We start from the raw sequence: 16394 nt of genomic DNA on the forward strand, positions 1-16394 counted from the left end.
AGCTAAAGTGTTTCACAGTAGAATGATATCTTTAACTAATATTCTATTTAGTTGAAAAAAAAATTCTAGTTGAGACTTCTATCCACCAGCTATAAAAGGTAAGTTTTTATTGTTTCCATTAAGGTGATAGAAACCCTTGCTCCAACCCATATAGCCATTGGCGTGTATTGAGGAGAACAGCAGGCTGGGGCTTAGCTTGGAATCTGTGACCCTGGAAGAAACCAAATTAATTACTGCTTGGGATTGAACCTGAAATATTTACCTAAACGTAGGCTTTAATCTGTTAATTGATTGAAGAGCTCAAGGGTATTTCCACAGTCTTGAAGATTCTCTGTTTTGTTTTGGTATTCTGGAGTTAGAAAGTATGTAGTGTCTTTAGTTATATGAGTTAAAAGTCCTTTACACAGGTGTGAATTCTTCTTTTTCAAACAGGCAGAGTTTTAAAGTGTAAGTCAATGGGTGCCCTGCCAGTGTGGCTCAGGGGTTGAGCATCGACCTGTGAACCAGGAGGTCACAGTTCCATTCCTGGTCAGGGCACATGCCTGGGTTGCAGGCTCGATCCCCAGTAGGAGGTACACAGGAGGCAGCCAATCTCTTTCATCATTGATATTTCTCTCTCTCCCTCTCCCTTCCTCTCTGAAATTAATTTTTAAAATGTTTAAATGTAAGTCAGTGGGAAAGTGTAACCAAATGTCTATAAATTCACATTTCTTGGACTTTTCAAGAATAGAAGAAACTCCCAAATGCATGGCTGCCAACACTATATAATCGATTGGTTGTCGTTTCAGCTGAAGGGTTGCTGCACCCCTTCATCATTGTACTTTCCACTTCCCTGTCTACAGCAATTGAGGGTTTTTTGGTGCCCATTCTTACTGAAGTCTGCAAAGTGTTGTCAGTGTCCCCTTTCTACCTCTCGTGGGAATGCCCAGGGTTCCTCCAACATTTCCTGAGCACCCAAGACCTCTTCTTCCCCACATATATCCTTACACAAGACATGAGAGACTCAGATGTCAGACTCTGTCTTGACTCCCTCACCACTGGGAGCTGCTGAGGAGCCAGCTGACAAACACCCACAGGGATGCTTTGGAAGACACACTCAGTTGGGTATATATTCTTTCTTATTTGGGTAGAAAAACTTTATAGTCATCCCTGAAACACTGCTTGATGAAATCTTCAAAGTTCTTGTTTTTCAATGAACTAAATTTTATTTATTTATTTAAAATCTTTGCTTTTAGTTTCTTTTTAAAAATATATATATTTTTTTATTGATTTCAGAGAGGAATGGAGAAGGAGAGAGAGATAGAAACATCAATGATGAGAGAGAATCATTGATCTGCTGCCTCCTGCAGGCCCCCCACTGGGGACGGAGCCCGCAACCCAGGCATGCACACTTGACCAGAATCGAACCCAGGACCTTTCAGTCTGCAAGCTGACGCTCTATCCACTCAGCCAAACTGGCTAAGGCTAAATTTAATTTTTTTAATTTGATATAAATCAAATGAGAAATTTATTTTTTAAAACAAGGAATTCCCATTCATTAGTACAAAACTATTCTAAGATTTAATCATTTAGCGATTGTTACTAAGTGGTCTAACACATTAGTGCAAACCATAAAAATGTTTATGGAAAGAGCAGTTCTCACTCACACCAGGAAATGGAAAGCACCCAGGCCTGACCACGCTGGAAACACATGAACTTGACCTCAAAGGGCTTCACACACAGGTGGGAGCACACAGTCGTCCTCTGGAAACTGAACTGAGCCTCCCAGCACAGACTGTTGCCAGAGGAACAGGTCAGGGTCGTGGAAAAAAGAGTTGAAAGAACCAAAATTAGGTAAAATGTATCCAACCGGACAGTGAAAAGAATATGGCTGCTTTGGTTTTAATATGAGGAAGCAAGTGCCTGGATTGACCATCTCACCAAACTATATACAACTTCTGACAAAGATAGGTGGGTACCTTTGGGAAGGGAAAAGCAATGCTTAATGTCCAAATAGACATATGTTCATGACATATATGATAAGACTTTTCCTATACCCTGTCCTTAAGAGGTATCGCTAGACACTATCAAGCCATGCCTTCTAAATCTTAAGCCATTGGTTATATATGAATCACAACTGAGTCACATGTCTAAAGAGCTGTTTCAGCCCTGTCCAGTGTTGTTTAGTGGTTAGAGCACTGGCCTTTCACCAAAACATCACAGGTTCTATTCCTGGTCAAGGGCCTGTACCTGGACTGCAGGTTCATTCTGCACACGGGCACGTATGGTAGGCAACCAGTTGATGTGTCTCTCTCAAATTGATGTTCGTTCTCTCTCTCTCTCTCTCTCTCTCTCTCTCTTTCCCTTCCTCCTTTTCACTTTCTCTTAAAAGCAATAAAAAAAAATCCTCATGTGAGGATCAACAAAAACAAAAAAAGAACTATCCTGTTTTAGTTTGACCCATTTATCTCTTTTGCATTTATTCAACTCACCACATATTCACTAAACTACACTAAGAAATGAAAATCTGTATCTTATCACAAAAGTTCTCTTAAGAAACATCATGAAACTCCTTACAGCCATCAACATACATTATGACATTTTCATGACATGTAAGTCTAAATAGCCTATGCCAAATAAGGTTAATTTTTAATAACTTGATCCATTAAGTGGATGCGTATTAAGCATTCATGTTTTTCATATATGTAAAGTACATATTGTGATTCAGATTTATATCTTACTCTCCAGAAGCACACAGTCTTCTAACATAAAATATGTGCATATGTAGCTTGTATTAGCAAGAAAGGTATTGATTAATGCCAATGTGGAGATCTGAGAATATATCCTAAGAGATCATATAAGAAAGAAATTAATTTTAAATTGGAGCTTCAGCCTTTCACTCTCAGTGAAGATGGAGTAACAGGGACTGGTTGCCCTCCCACCTGAAACAACACCAAAAAACCCAGATAAAATATGTCAAACAATGGTTCTGTTTTTTAAAACCCTCACCCAAGGATATTTTTCCTTTGATTTTTAGAGAGAATGGAAGAGAGAGGGAAAGACAGAGAGAAATATTGATGTGAGAGAAACACATCAGTTGGTTGCCTCTTGCAGGAGCCCCAACCAGGACCTGGGGGCCAGGGAGGAGCCTGCAACGGAGGTATGTGCCCTTGACCAGAATTGAACCCGGGACCCTTAGGTCCATATGCCAATGCTCTATCCACTGAGCAATACAACTAGGGCAAACAACAGTTCATAAAACATTGAACATCAATCAGTGACAGACAGAGATCCCTAAGAGATGGGAAGCAGAGGAGGTGAGCCCTACGATTGACCCAGCTCACTGCCTGGTGAAGTTTCCAGACCGTGATGTGAGGAAGGGCACTCACAGAGCTCGGCATCCTCCCCAAGGTAAAGGACTGAAACAGGGAACCTGGTGGCTAGAATTCACAGAGCAGAGTAGAAAGAGAAATGCTGTTCAGAGAGGACTCTGGAGATCTGCAGAGGCCAATCCTCACATCTTTAGCTAAGGATTCGTGGATGCATGTGAGCACGCTGCTGAAGGCAGAGGAAAGAACCTTTGGGAAGGATGAGAGGGTACAGCACCTAAAGCTCATACAGCCAGAAGTAGTGACAGTTCCCAATAGGTTGGAAAATCACATAATGTAAAAGTCATCAGCTAGAGTGCTAAAAAGGGCTTTGTCTCAGCAATGAGTTAAAATTTATCCCAGACAACGATTCTGGAAAGATGATGGCGTAGGAAGCATCGGGAGGCTGTCTCCCACCTAGACAATAACGGTACTTGCAGAATCTGTCTGACGTAACTCTTCCAGAACTCTGGAGTCAGTTGAAGGCTTGCAACTTCCAGGGTAAGGCTTTGATGGTAAATTTTGGTCAGTTTCAGCTCTCAGGGCAGTAACAGTTACCAATCCCAACCACTGTGGCAGCAGCTGTGCTGTGTCCCTGGGATAGGTTTCAGGAACCAGGGTGGGCAAAGAGAACCCAGTCCTCCAAATATTGGGGATCTGTATTCTGATCACAGACATACAAATAGGCAGGCAGCCATTGCAGTTGCACTTCCTTAAGTGTCCCCCATCCTCCTGCCCTCATTGGAAGTCCCTCCTCCTCTGGCTGAACTCACGTCCAGAAGATTTAAAGGGCAGTGACCATCTCTCCTCCCTTCAGTTTTTCTATTTTCCCTTTAAGGAGCCAGGCATTAAAAACTAGGACATTAGCCCTAACCAGTTTGGCTCAGTGAATAGAGTGTTGGCCTGCGGACCTAAGAGTCCCAGGTTCAATTCCGGTCAAGGGCACATACTGGGGTTGTGGGCTTGATCCCCAGTAGGGGGCATGCAGGAGGTAGCCAATTAATGATTCTCTCTCATCATTGATGTTTCTATATCTCTCTCCCTCTCCTTTCCTCTCTGAAATCAATAAAAATATTTTTTTAAAAGATAAAAATACTAGGACATTAAAAAACAACTGCATATATGGGGAATATTAGAAAATAACTGCACATGCCCAAGGATAGGCTCAGAAATGTCTTAACAAGACATTATGTTTACACCTTATACTGATCCTTGGCACAAAGGCAGCCTACAATCATAAACAATAAATAAACAAATAATAATAAAAACAGCGAGCCTTGAGGAATGGGGAGAATCTGATTTCCAGAGTTAATACATTATTGTATTCAAATGCCCAGAATTAAACAAACAAAAGATTCACAGAAGGCATACAAAGAATCAGGTAAGTATGGTCCATTCAAAGGAAAAATATAATTCAACATAATCTGTCCCTGAAATAGAGTTAATGGAAGATATATTACCAAAGACTTAAAACAACTTTCTTAAGATATTCAAAGAACTATAGGAAGATGTGGAGATGAGAAAATGAGGTGTGAACAAAATAAAAATATAAATAAAGAGCTAATCTAAAAATGAACTAAAAAGAAATTCTGGAGCAGAAAAGTATAGTAATTGAAATGAAAAAATCACCTATAGGGATTCATAGACAGATTTGAGCAGCAAATGAAATAAACATGAACTTGAAGATAGGACAATGGACATTATCCAGGCTGAGGACAAAAGAAAAAGACTGAGGAAAAGGAATGGAGCCTATGGGAACTGTGGGACACCATAAAATACACTTATCATGGGAATCCCACAAGAAGAGAAAGAGAAAGCGGCAGTGAGAACATTTAAAGAAATAGTGACTGACAATATTCAAAATTTGATGAAAGAAATGAACATAAATATCCGAAATGCTCGACAAACTCAAAGAGATACACCCTGAGACATATTATAATCAAACTTTCAAATGACAAAGAACAAACCTTTAAAGCAGCAAGAGAGAAGCAAATTATTACATACAAGGCATCTTCAATAAGATTATCTGCAAATCTCTCATCAAAAACTTTAAAGGCCAGAAGAAAGTGGGCCAGTATTTTCAAAGTGCTAAAAGAAAATAATTGTCAACCAAAAAACCTGAATCTGGCAAAATTGCCTTTCAAAATGTGAGATATAAATTAAGAAATTCTCAAATTACCAAAAGTTGAGGTAGCTTGTGACCACTGAACCTTCCTTACAAGAAATACTCTGGGAGTACTGCAAGGTGAAATGAGAGGACACTTGAAGTAACTCAAAGTTATATAGAGAAATAAAGATATCAGTAAAAGTAAACACACAGGCAATTTAAAAAGCTAGCATTGCCCTGGCCAGGTGGCTCAGTTGATTAATTGTTGTCCCATGTACCAAAAGGTTGCTGGTTCAATTCCTCATCAGGGTAAATGCCCAGATTTCAGACTTGATCCCTGGTAGGGGACATACAGGAGGCAGCTGATCGATGTTCCTCTCTCACATCAATGTTTCTCTTTCTCTCTCCCCTCCTCTCTCTCTCTAAAAAAAAAATCAATAAAAATATTTTAAAAAGCTAGTCTCCTATAAAATAAAGAGGGAATATGGAAATTGACCATCACTCCACCACAAAAGATGGCAGCGCCCACAGAGGCGGCAGGGTTTCTGTAACACAAGATGGCTGCACCCACAGCGAAGGCCAAGTTCCCATAATGAGCCTTAACAAGCAATCAGCAGGGATCTGAGGCTGTGCCCCGCCACCCCGCCCCTGTGGGGCTTGACGGGGAACCTCAGGCTGTGTACCGCACGCAGCAGGGCTTAATGGGTGATCTCAGGCCGTGCCTCCCACCTGGCAGGGTTTGACAGGGGAATTCAGGCCACGCCCCCAGCCCAGCAGGGCTTGACGGGGGACCTCAAAGTGTGTCCCCCACCCTGGTGCTTGGCCAGGGGACCCCAACCTGTCACCGGGCCGGGGGACTGGAGGCTGCACACCCTGCCTAGTAGGGCTTGACAGGGGACCTCATGCCGCTCCCCCCACTTGGCGGGGCTTGAAAGGGGACCTCAAGGTGCACCACCCTACCCCAGTGCTGGGTCGGGGGACCTCAGGCTGATCCCCTCACCCCGGGCCAGCGGGCCTCAGGCCGTGTCCCCCACCCAGTGGGACTTGATGGGGGACCTGAGGCTGCACCCCCTTCCCAGTGGGGCTTGACGAGGGACCTGAGGCTGTGGCCCCTGCCTGGCGGGGCTTGATGGGAGACCTCAAGGCAGGCCCCCTGCCCCAGCCTGGGCTGGGGGACCTCAGGCCATGTTCCCCACACTGGCACTGGGCCAGGGGACCTGAGGCTGCACCCCCCGCCCTGCGGGGCTTGTCAAGGGTGGGACTGTCTGGGTCAGGATCTAGCCCAATGGCGGGGGAGGGGGGGGGAGGGGACTTGACTCTGGGTCCCTTGGTGCACCCCAGACTCTGACAGGAGAAAGATTTTCATATACATTTTACTAATTTTCTTTCATCTCTGACACTTCTATTATAGAGAAAAGGCAAATAGCAATATTAAAATATTTCCTCTAATTAATCCCCTTTTAATGTGCACGAATTTCAAGCACTGGGCCACTAGTTATTGTAATAATTATTTTTAACTGTGTATTTTGTTTTCTACATAATTTAAGAGACTAATACATTTAGAGCAAAAAAAAATATTATTAGTGTAAAAACGAGTATTACTGTAAAATGGGCTAGTAACTCCAAATTATGTTTTCTACATAATTTAGGAGACTAATGCATTTTAAAAGAATTATTAGTCCATGTTTTTTGGTGCACAATGCATAAAGATGTGATTTTGTGACATCAACAACTAAAAGGGGAGTAATGGAGCTATTAAGGAGCAGAATTTGTATATGTTATTGAAATTAAGCACCTATACATTCAAATGAGAATGTTTCAACTTTAAAATGTTCAATGTAGCCCTGACCGGTTTGGCTCAGTGGATAGAGCAACGGCCTGCGGACTGAAGGGTCCCAGGTTCGATTCCAGTCTAGGGCATGTACCTTGGTTGCGGGCACATCCCCAGTGGGGGGTGTGCAGGAGGCAGCTGATCGATGTTTCTCTCTCATCGATGTTTCTAACTCTCTATTCCTCTCCCTTCCTCTCTGTAAAATATCAATAAAATATATTAAAAAAAATAAAATGTTCAATGTAATCTTCATAGTAACCACAAAGAAAATAGCTGTAAAACATACCAAAAAACAAATTAAAAATAAATTAAACATTTTACTACAAAGACCAACAGAAAATGACAGACAAAAAAGTTGTAGAGCATAAAATAAACAAATAACACAGTGACATAAGTTAATCCCTTCTTATCAATAATTACTTGGTAAATGGATTAAACTCTCCAATCAAAAGATAGAGATTGGGCCCCGGCCAGTGGCTCAGTTGTTTGGAGCATCATCATGTACACCAAAAAGGTTGTGGGTTCGATTCCTGGTCAGGTCACATGCAAGAGGCAACTGATTGGGAGGAGCAGATTGATGTTTCTCTTCACAACGATGTTTCTTTCTCTCTCTCTCTCCCTCTCCCTGTCTCTGTCAAATCAATAAAAACATATATTTTTTTAAAAAAACAACAAACTGAATCCAAAGCTAGCAGAAGGAAAGAAAGTAATAAAAATTAGAGCAGAGATAAATGAACTAGATATTAGGGGAAAAAATACAGAAAAATCAATGAAACCAAAAGCTGCTGCTTTGAAAAAGATAAACACAATTGACAAATCTTTAGTGAGATGGATTAAGAAAAAAGAAGACTCAAATTACTAAAATCAGAAATGAAAGTGAAGACACTATATTGATTCTGCAGAAATAAAAAAATTATAGAACTATGAATAACTGTACACCAAAAAATTGGGTAATTTAGATAAGAACAAATTTTTAGAAACACAAAATTTACCAAGACTAAATCATGAAGTGATAGAAAATTGAGATAGATCTACTAGTAAGGTTATCAAAACATCTCCCAACAAAGAAAAGCCCTGGACCTGATAGCTTTACTCATTAATTCTGCCAAACATTTAAAGGAGAACTAATACCAGTACTTCTCAGACTTTTCCCAAAAATTGAAGAGAAGAGAGTAAGTCCTAACATTCTTTGAGACCAGCATAATCCTGATACCATTGCAAGAGAAGAAAACTCAAGGTCAATACCCTTTATAAACATCGATGCAAAAACCCTCAACAAAATACTAGCAAGCATAATTCAGCAGCATGATAAAAGGGTTATACACAATGACAAAGTGGAATTTATTCCAGGGGTACAGGGACTTCACTCACCTGGGATTTCATACATATGAAAATGTGTCAATGTGATATGACACATCAACAAAAGGAAAAGAAAAACAACATGATTATCTCAATTAACAGAAAAAGTATTTGACAAAATCCAACACCCTTTCATGTTTAAAAACACTCAAGAAAACAAAACTAGAAGGAAACTACCTCTGCATAATAAAAGCCATATATAAAATACATACAGCAAACATAATACTTAGTGGTGATGCCCCTTTTCACCACATATATTTAATCTAATACTCGAAGTTCTAGCTAGAGAAAATAAGTTAAAAAAAAAAAAGAAAAGAAAAAAAAGAAAGAAAGAAAAGAAATAAAGGGATCCAAATTGGAAAGGAACAATGAAAATGATCTCTGTTTGCAGTTATAATCTCATACGTAGAAAATTCTAAAGACTCCACTCCAAAAGCTATTTGATCCAATAAATGAATTCAGCAAAGTAGCAGAATACAAAGTCAACATAAAAAAATGAGTTGTATTTCTATACAAAAACAATGAACAGTCTGTAAAGGAAATTACAAAAACAGTTTCATTTACAATAGTGTCAAAAAGAATAAAGTGCTTAGGAATCATCTTAACCAAGGAGGTAAAGACTTCCACAATGAAAACTACAAAACATTGCTGAAAGGAATTAGACATAAATAAATGGAAACACATCCCCATGTTCATGAATTAGAAGACTTAATATTGTTAAAATGTCAAAATTATCCAAAGTTGTCTACAGATTAAATGCAATCTCGATCAAATTCCCAAGAAATTTTTTTTTCAGAAGTGGAAACACCCATACTAAAATTCATAGGTAATCTCAAGGGACTCTAAATAGCCAAAAGAAATCCTGAACAAGAATAAAACTGGAGTCGGCCTGTTGGTCAAATCCCTCTAGTGTTAACTACAACAATTAAGGCTTCGCTAGAACAAGACTGCGCACAGAGACCACAAGGGGGTGCACCAAGAAAGCATAAAAGATGCGGAGACAAAAAAACATGACAGAAATGGAGGATATGGAGCTAAGAATCGCAATTTTGAGGGCTTGCCATAAATTTGTGCAGAGCCTCACGAAAACTAATGAGACCCTCGATGCTACGATAAAGAAATTAGAAAGTAAGCATACACGGACTGAAATAAAGAATATTATACCCAATAGCAGACCAGAGGAGTGCAAGAATCAAACCAAAGATTCGACAAAAAACACCCAATTGGAAAAGCATAATGAAAAAAGAATCCGAAAATGTGAAGATAGTGTAAGGAGCCTCTGGGACAGCTTTAAGCGGACTAATATCAGAGTCATTGGAGTCCCAGAAGATGAGAGACAGCAAGATATTGAAAACCTATTTCAAGAAATAATGGCAGAAAACTTCCCCCACCTAGTGAAAGAAATGGACTTACAGGTCCAAGAAGCGCAGAGAACCCCAAACAAAAGGAATCCAAAGAGGACCACACCAAGACACATCATCATTAAAATGCCAAGAGCAAAAGACAAAGAGAAAATCTTAAAAGCAGCAAGAGAAAGAGGCTCAATTACCTACAAGGGAATACCCATACGACTGTCAGCTGATTTCTCAACAGAAACTTTGCAGGCCAGAAGGGAATGGCAAGAAATATTCAAAGTGCTGAATACCAAGAACCTACAACCAAGATTACTTTATCCAGCAAAGCTATCATTCAGAATTGAAGGTCAGATAAAGAGCTTCACAGATAAGGAAAAACTAAAGGAGTTCATCACCGCCAAACCAGTATTATATGAAATGCTGAAAGGTATCCTTTAAGAAGAGGAAGAAGAAAAAGGTAAAGATACAAATTATGAACAACAAATATGCATCTATCAACAAATGAATCTATGAATCAAGTGAATAAATAACCTGATGTACAGAATGAACTGGTGACTATAATGAATCAGGGACATAGAAAGGGAATGGACTGACTATTCTTGGGGGGGAAAGGGGAATGGGAGATTCGGGAAGAGACTGGACAAAAATCATGCACCTATGGATGAACTCAGTGGGTGGGGAGTGAGGGTGGAGGGTGGGGTGGGAGCTGGAAGGAGGGGAGTTATGGGGGGAAAAAAGAGGAACAAATGTAATAATCTGAACAATAAAGATTTAAAAAAAAAAAAAGAAAAAAAAATGGCAAGCCCAAAAACAAAACAAAACAAAACAAAACAAAACAAAACAAACAAACAAACAAACAAAAGAATAAAACTGACTCTCACTTCCTGGTTTCAAAACTTACTACAATGAGGTACCACTTTATGCTCATTAGTATGTCTACTATAAAAACAGCAGAAATCAACAAGTGTTGGTAAAGATGTAGAGCAATTAGAACCTTGTGTACTGTTAGTAAGAATATGAAATGGTGCAGTGGAGGCATCACCACTGAGTATTATATTTGATGTGGATAATGGTACTAAGGTTCCTTTAAAAATTAAGAAGAAGAGTCAGAACCTAGCGAGAGAACATGGCAAAAGATCCTGGACAGAACCTAGACACAGAACCTAGAGACAGGACTTGGCTGGAGATCCTAGACAGAACCTAGAAATAGAACCTAGCAAGAGAACCTGGCTGAAGAACCTAGAGACAGAACCTAGATAGAACATGGCAAGAGAGCCTGACTAGAACCTGGTGACTGAACCTGGTTGGAGAACCTACAGAATCTGGCTGGAGAACCTTGCTATGCTGATCAACTGAAGGCTGTCTCCGTGTCATTCCGTCTTCGCCGACTCCATCCACACCTTTGGGGACCCCTGGACCTGCTGGGCTTGGACCCCCAGCAACCCAGCAAAGCTATCATTCAGAACTGAAGGTCAGATAAAGAGCTTCACAGTTAAGAAAAAGCTAAAGGAGTTCATCACCACCAAACCAGTATTATATGAAATGCTGAAAGGTATCCTTTAAGAAGATATAATAGAATCAGGGGCATAGAAAGGGAGTGGACTGACTATTCTCAGGGGGGCAAGGGGTGTGGGGGTGCGGGAAGAGACTGGACAAAAATCGTACACCTATGGATGAGGATGGGGGGAGGGAGTAAAGGGCAGAGGGTGGGGTGGGAACTGGGTGGAGGGGAGGCATGGGGGGGGGAAGAGGAACAACTGTAATAATCTGAACAATAAAGATTTAATTTTAAAAAAGAAAAAAATAAAAAATAAAAATTAAGAAGAATATTAAAAAATTAAAAATAGAATTATCATATGACCAAGTAATTCCACTTCTGGAATTACCCAAAAAATTGAAAGCAGGGTCTTGAAGAGATGTGTGTGCACCCATGTTCATAGCAGTATTATTCACATAGCTAAAATGTGGAAGCCATCAAAGTGTCCATCAATAGATGAATGGATAACCAAAATGTAGTCTACATGTACAAGGGAATTTTATTCTGCCTTAGAAAGGAAAGAAATTCTGCAATATGCTACAACATAGATGAACCTTGAGAACATCATACTAAGTGAAATAAACTAGTCATAAAGAGACAAATATTATATGATTCTACTTATATGATGTACTTAGAATTGTCAAAATCATAGAGATAGCCCTAGCCAGTTTGGCTAAAGACTGACATGTCCCAGGTTCAATTCCAGTCAAGGCCATGTACGTTGGTTGCAGGCTGGATCCCCAGCCTTGGTCAGGGCCGGTGTAGGAAGCAGCCAATTGATGTGTATCTCTCACATAGATGTTTCTCTCTGTGTCTCCCCTGCCCTTCCACTTTTTAAAAAAATCAATGGAAAATTATCCTCAGGTGAGGATTAACAACAACAGTAACAACAAAAATCATAGAGATAGAATCCTGGCAGGTGTGGCTCAGTTGGTTGTAGCATCATGCCATGCACCAAAAGGTTGCCAGTTTGATTCCTGGTTAGGGCACATACCTAGGTTGCCAGTTCAATGTATGGGAGGCAGCCAATGTCTCTCTCTCTCTCTCTCTCTCTCTCTCTCTTCTCTCTCTCTCTCTCTCTCATCAATAAAAAACAAACAAATAAACAAAAAAATGTCCTCAAGTGAGGAGTAAAAAAATAAATCATAGATATAGAAAATATAATGGTGGTTTCTTGGGCTGGGGGAGAAGAGAATGGGGAGTTACTGTTTAATAGGTAAGGAGTTTCAATTTTGCAAGATAAAAAGTTATGGGGTTGTGGTGGTGGTGATGTAGCACAACAATGTGAATGTATGTAATATGATTACTGAACTGTACACTTAAAGTGGTTATAATGGTAAGTTTTATGTTATGTGTATTTTAACACAATAAAATAATTAACTCTAGACAAGACACAGCTCTGGACCTCCCTAACAACACACTCAAGAATATATGTAAGAATACAAAAATATATGGCACCCGACATGGTAAAATATGCAATGTCTGGCATCCAATCACAATGAACAAAATAAACTGACAAACAAAATAGGTCCAGAAGCATGGATGAATGAAACAGACTGACAGAGCTCCGGGGGAGGGAGGTAGGGGACAGGAAGAGTTTAACCTAAGAACTATGCAGAAAACTACAGCACACAATCACACAGTACAATCAAATTGCTTAAAAACATGAAAAAATAATTTACATACACATATGCATAGCCCATGGGCACAGAAAATAGTTTAATGAAGGCCTGGGGTGGGGCAGGATTTAGGTGGAGGGGGGTTAAGGGGGAGAAAGTAGGAAACATCTGTAATACTGTTAATAATTTTAAAAAATTACCAGGCATGTGAAGAAACTTGAAAACACAGCTGAATGAGGAATGTATTAATTTCATGTTACTCTTTTAAATGTATTTTTATTGATTTCAGAGAGGAAGGGAGAGGGAGAGAGAGATAGAAACATCAATGATGAAAGAGAATCATTGAATGGCTGGGGCTGGAGCCCACAACCTGGGCATGTGCCCTGACTGGGAATCAAACCATGACCTCTTGGTTCATAGGTCGATGCTCAACCACTGAACCACACTGGCTGGACTTCATGTGACTTTTGTAACAAATTACAACAAACGTAGTGGTTTAAAACAACACGAGTTTGTTATTTTATGATCCTGAAGGCGAGAAGCCTACACTGAGTCCTCAGGGCTGCATTTCTTAAAGAGGCTCTAGGGAAGAATGTGTTTCCAGGTTCTAGAAGCTTCCCACATTTCTTGGCAAATAGCTCCACACTATACTTACCTGTTTCCATCATAACATCTTTCTCACTCTGCTCTGACCCTCCTGCCTCCTGCCTATAAAAACCCTTATGATTGCATATGACCCATTCAGATAGCACAGGTACAGAAAGTGAAGACATCACATCTTTGGTGGGGGCATTCGTGGAGCTGCCACAAGAAGAAAAAGTAAACAATGGCACTGACTCAGAAATGGAACAGAATTAATAAACAGGAAAACTGATGGGAGAAATCAAGATGGCGGCATAGGTAAACCCAGAGATAATCAATTAAATAAAAGCTGGTTCTTTTAAAAGGTCAGTAAATCAATGGACAAAAACTAAAACCATTTCCCCTATAATAAGAACAAGACAGGGATGCTCACTTTCACCACTCTTTTTCAACATAGTACTGGAAGTCCGAGCCATAGCGATCAGACAAGAAGAAAAAATAAAAGGCATCCAAATTCGCAGATGAAGTGATTAATGCACATAGAAAACCCCAAATACTCCATCAAAAAACTACTAGATTTAATAAATGAATTTGGCAATGTAGCAGGATACAAAATTAACACCCAGAAATCTATGGCATTTTAAAAAAAACCTTTATTGTTGACAGTATTATATATATATCCACCTTTTCCCCCATTGGCCACTTCTAGCGCCCCCCCCCCCCCCCCCCCCCGCCCCAGGCTTTCACCACCTCATTGTCTGCATCCATGGGTTATACATATATACATAGAAGTTCTTTGGTTGACCTCTTCCGAACCAATGACCCACCTTGCTTTCCCTCTGAGATTCAACAGTCTGTTTCATGCTTCTATGTCTCAGGATCTATTTTGTTCTTCAGCTTATTTTCTTTATTAGATTCCACATATGAGTGAGATTATGTGATGCTTGTCTTTCTCTGACTGGCTTACTTCACTTAGCAAAATACTCTCCAGGACCTCCATGCTGTCTCAAGGGTAAGAGATCCCTCTTTTTTTACAACTGCATAGTATTCCATGGCATAAATGTAGCAGATTTTTATCCACTCATCTCCTGATGGGCACTTGGGCTGTTTCCAGATCTTAGCTATTGTAAATTACGCTGCTATGAACATAGAGGTGTATACAGTGGGGCCTTGACTTACGAGTGTCCCGATTAACGAGTTTTTTGAGATAAGAGCCGTCTCTCTGCCGATTTTTTGCTTTGAGTTGCGAGCTAAAATTCGGGTTATGAGCCAGCTTCAGATACCCCACCGCTAGTTGGCGCAGTGAACATCACAGTGAACGCCACAACATCAGCCCAGCATCACGTGTCTCACTCGTTCACTTTTGATTTGACGTATGAGTAATTTGAGTTACGAGCTCCGTCACGGAATGAATTAAACTCGTAAGTCAAGGCCCCACTGTATATTCTTTCTGATTGGTGTTTCAGGCTTCTTAGGATATATTCCTAGAAATGGGATCACTGGGTCAAATGGGAGTTCCATTTTTAATTTTTTGAGAAAATTCCATACTATTTTTCATAATGGCTGCACCAGTCTGCATTCCCACCAGCAGTGTACTAGGGTTCCCTTTTCTCCACATCCTCACCAGCACTTGTCATTTGTCCATTTGTTGATGGCAGCCATTCTGGTGATACTTCATTATTGTTTTAATTTTCATTTCTCTGATGATCAGTGACTTTGAGCATTTTTTCCTATGTCTCTTGGCCATGTGTAGGTCCACTTTGGAGAATTGTCTATTTAGGTCCTTTGTCCATTTTTTAATTGGATCACTTGTCTTCCTTTTGTTAAGTTGTATGAGTTCCTTATATATTTTGGATATTAACCCTTTATCAGATGTATCATTGCCAAATATGTTCTCCCCATACAGTGGGCTTTCTTTTCATTTTGTTGATGGTTTCTGTTGCTGTGCAAAAGATTTTTGTTTTGATAAAGTCCCATTTGTTTATTTTCTCCTTAGTTTTCCTTGCCCTAGAACAGTGATGGCGAACCTATGACACACGTGTCAGAGGTGACATGCGGACTCATTTTTTTGGTTGATTTTTCTTTGTTAAATGGCATTTAAATATATAAAATAAATATCAAAAATACAAGTCTTTGTTTTACTATGGTTGCAAATATCAAAAAATTTCTATATGTGACATGGCACCAGAGTTAAGTTAGGGTTTTTCAAAATGCTGACATGCCGAGCTCAAAAGGTTTGCCAACACTGCCCTAGAATATGTATCCACAAACATATTGCTATGAGAGATGCCTGAGATTTTGCTGCCTATGGTTTCTTCTAGGATCTTTATGGTTTCATAACTTACATTTAAGTATTTTATCCATTTTTAGTTTAATCTTGTGTATGGGGTAAGTTCATGGTCTAGTTTCTTTCTTTTCTCTCTCTTTTTTTTGCATATCTCTCTCCAATTTTGCCAACACCATTTATTAAAGAGACTCTCTTGACTCTATTGTATGCGCTTGCCTCCTTTGTCAAATATTAATTGAGCATAATGGCTTAGGCTGATTTCTGGGGTCTCTGTTCTGTTCCATTGATCTATATGCCTGTTTTTGTGCCAGTACCAGGCTGTTTTGATTACAGTGGCTTTGTAGTATAACTTGATATCTGGTATTGTGAT

The sequence above is a fragment of the Myotis yumanensis genome, unplaced genomic scaffold, assembly GCF_028538775.1.
Source record: "Myotis yumanensis isolate MYYU_CA2020_CCGP unplaced genomic scaffold, mMyoYum1.0.hap1 SCAF_21, whole genome shotgun sequence".
Lineage (NCBI taxonomy): Eukaryota > Metazoa > Chordata > Mammalia > Chiroptera > Vespertilionidae > Myotis > Myotis yumanensis.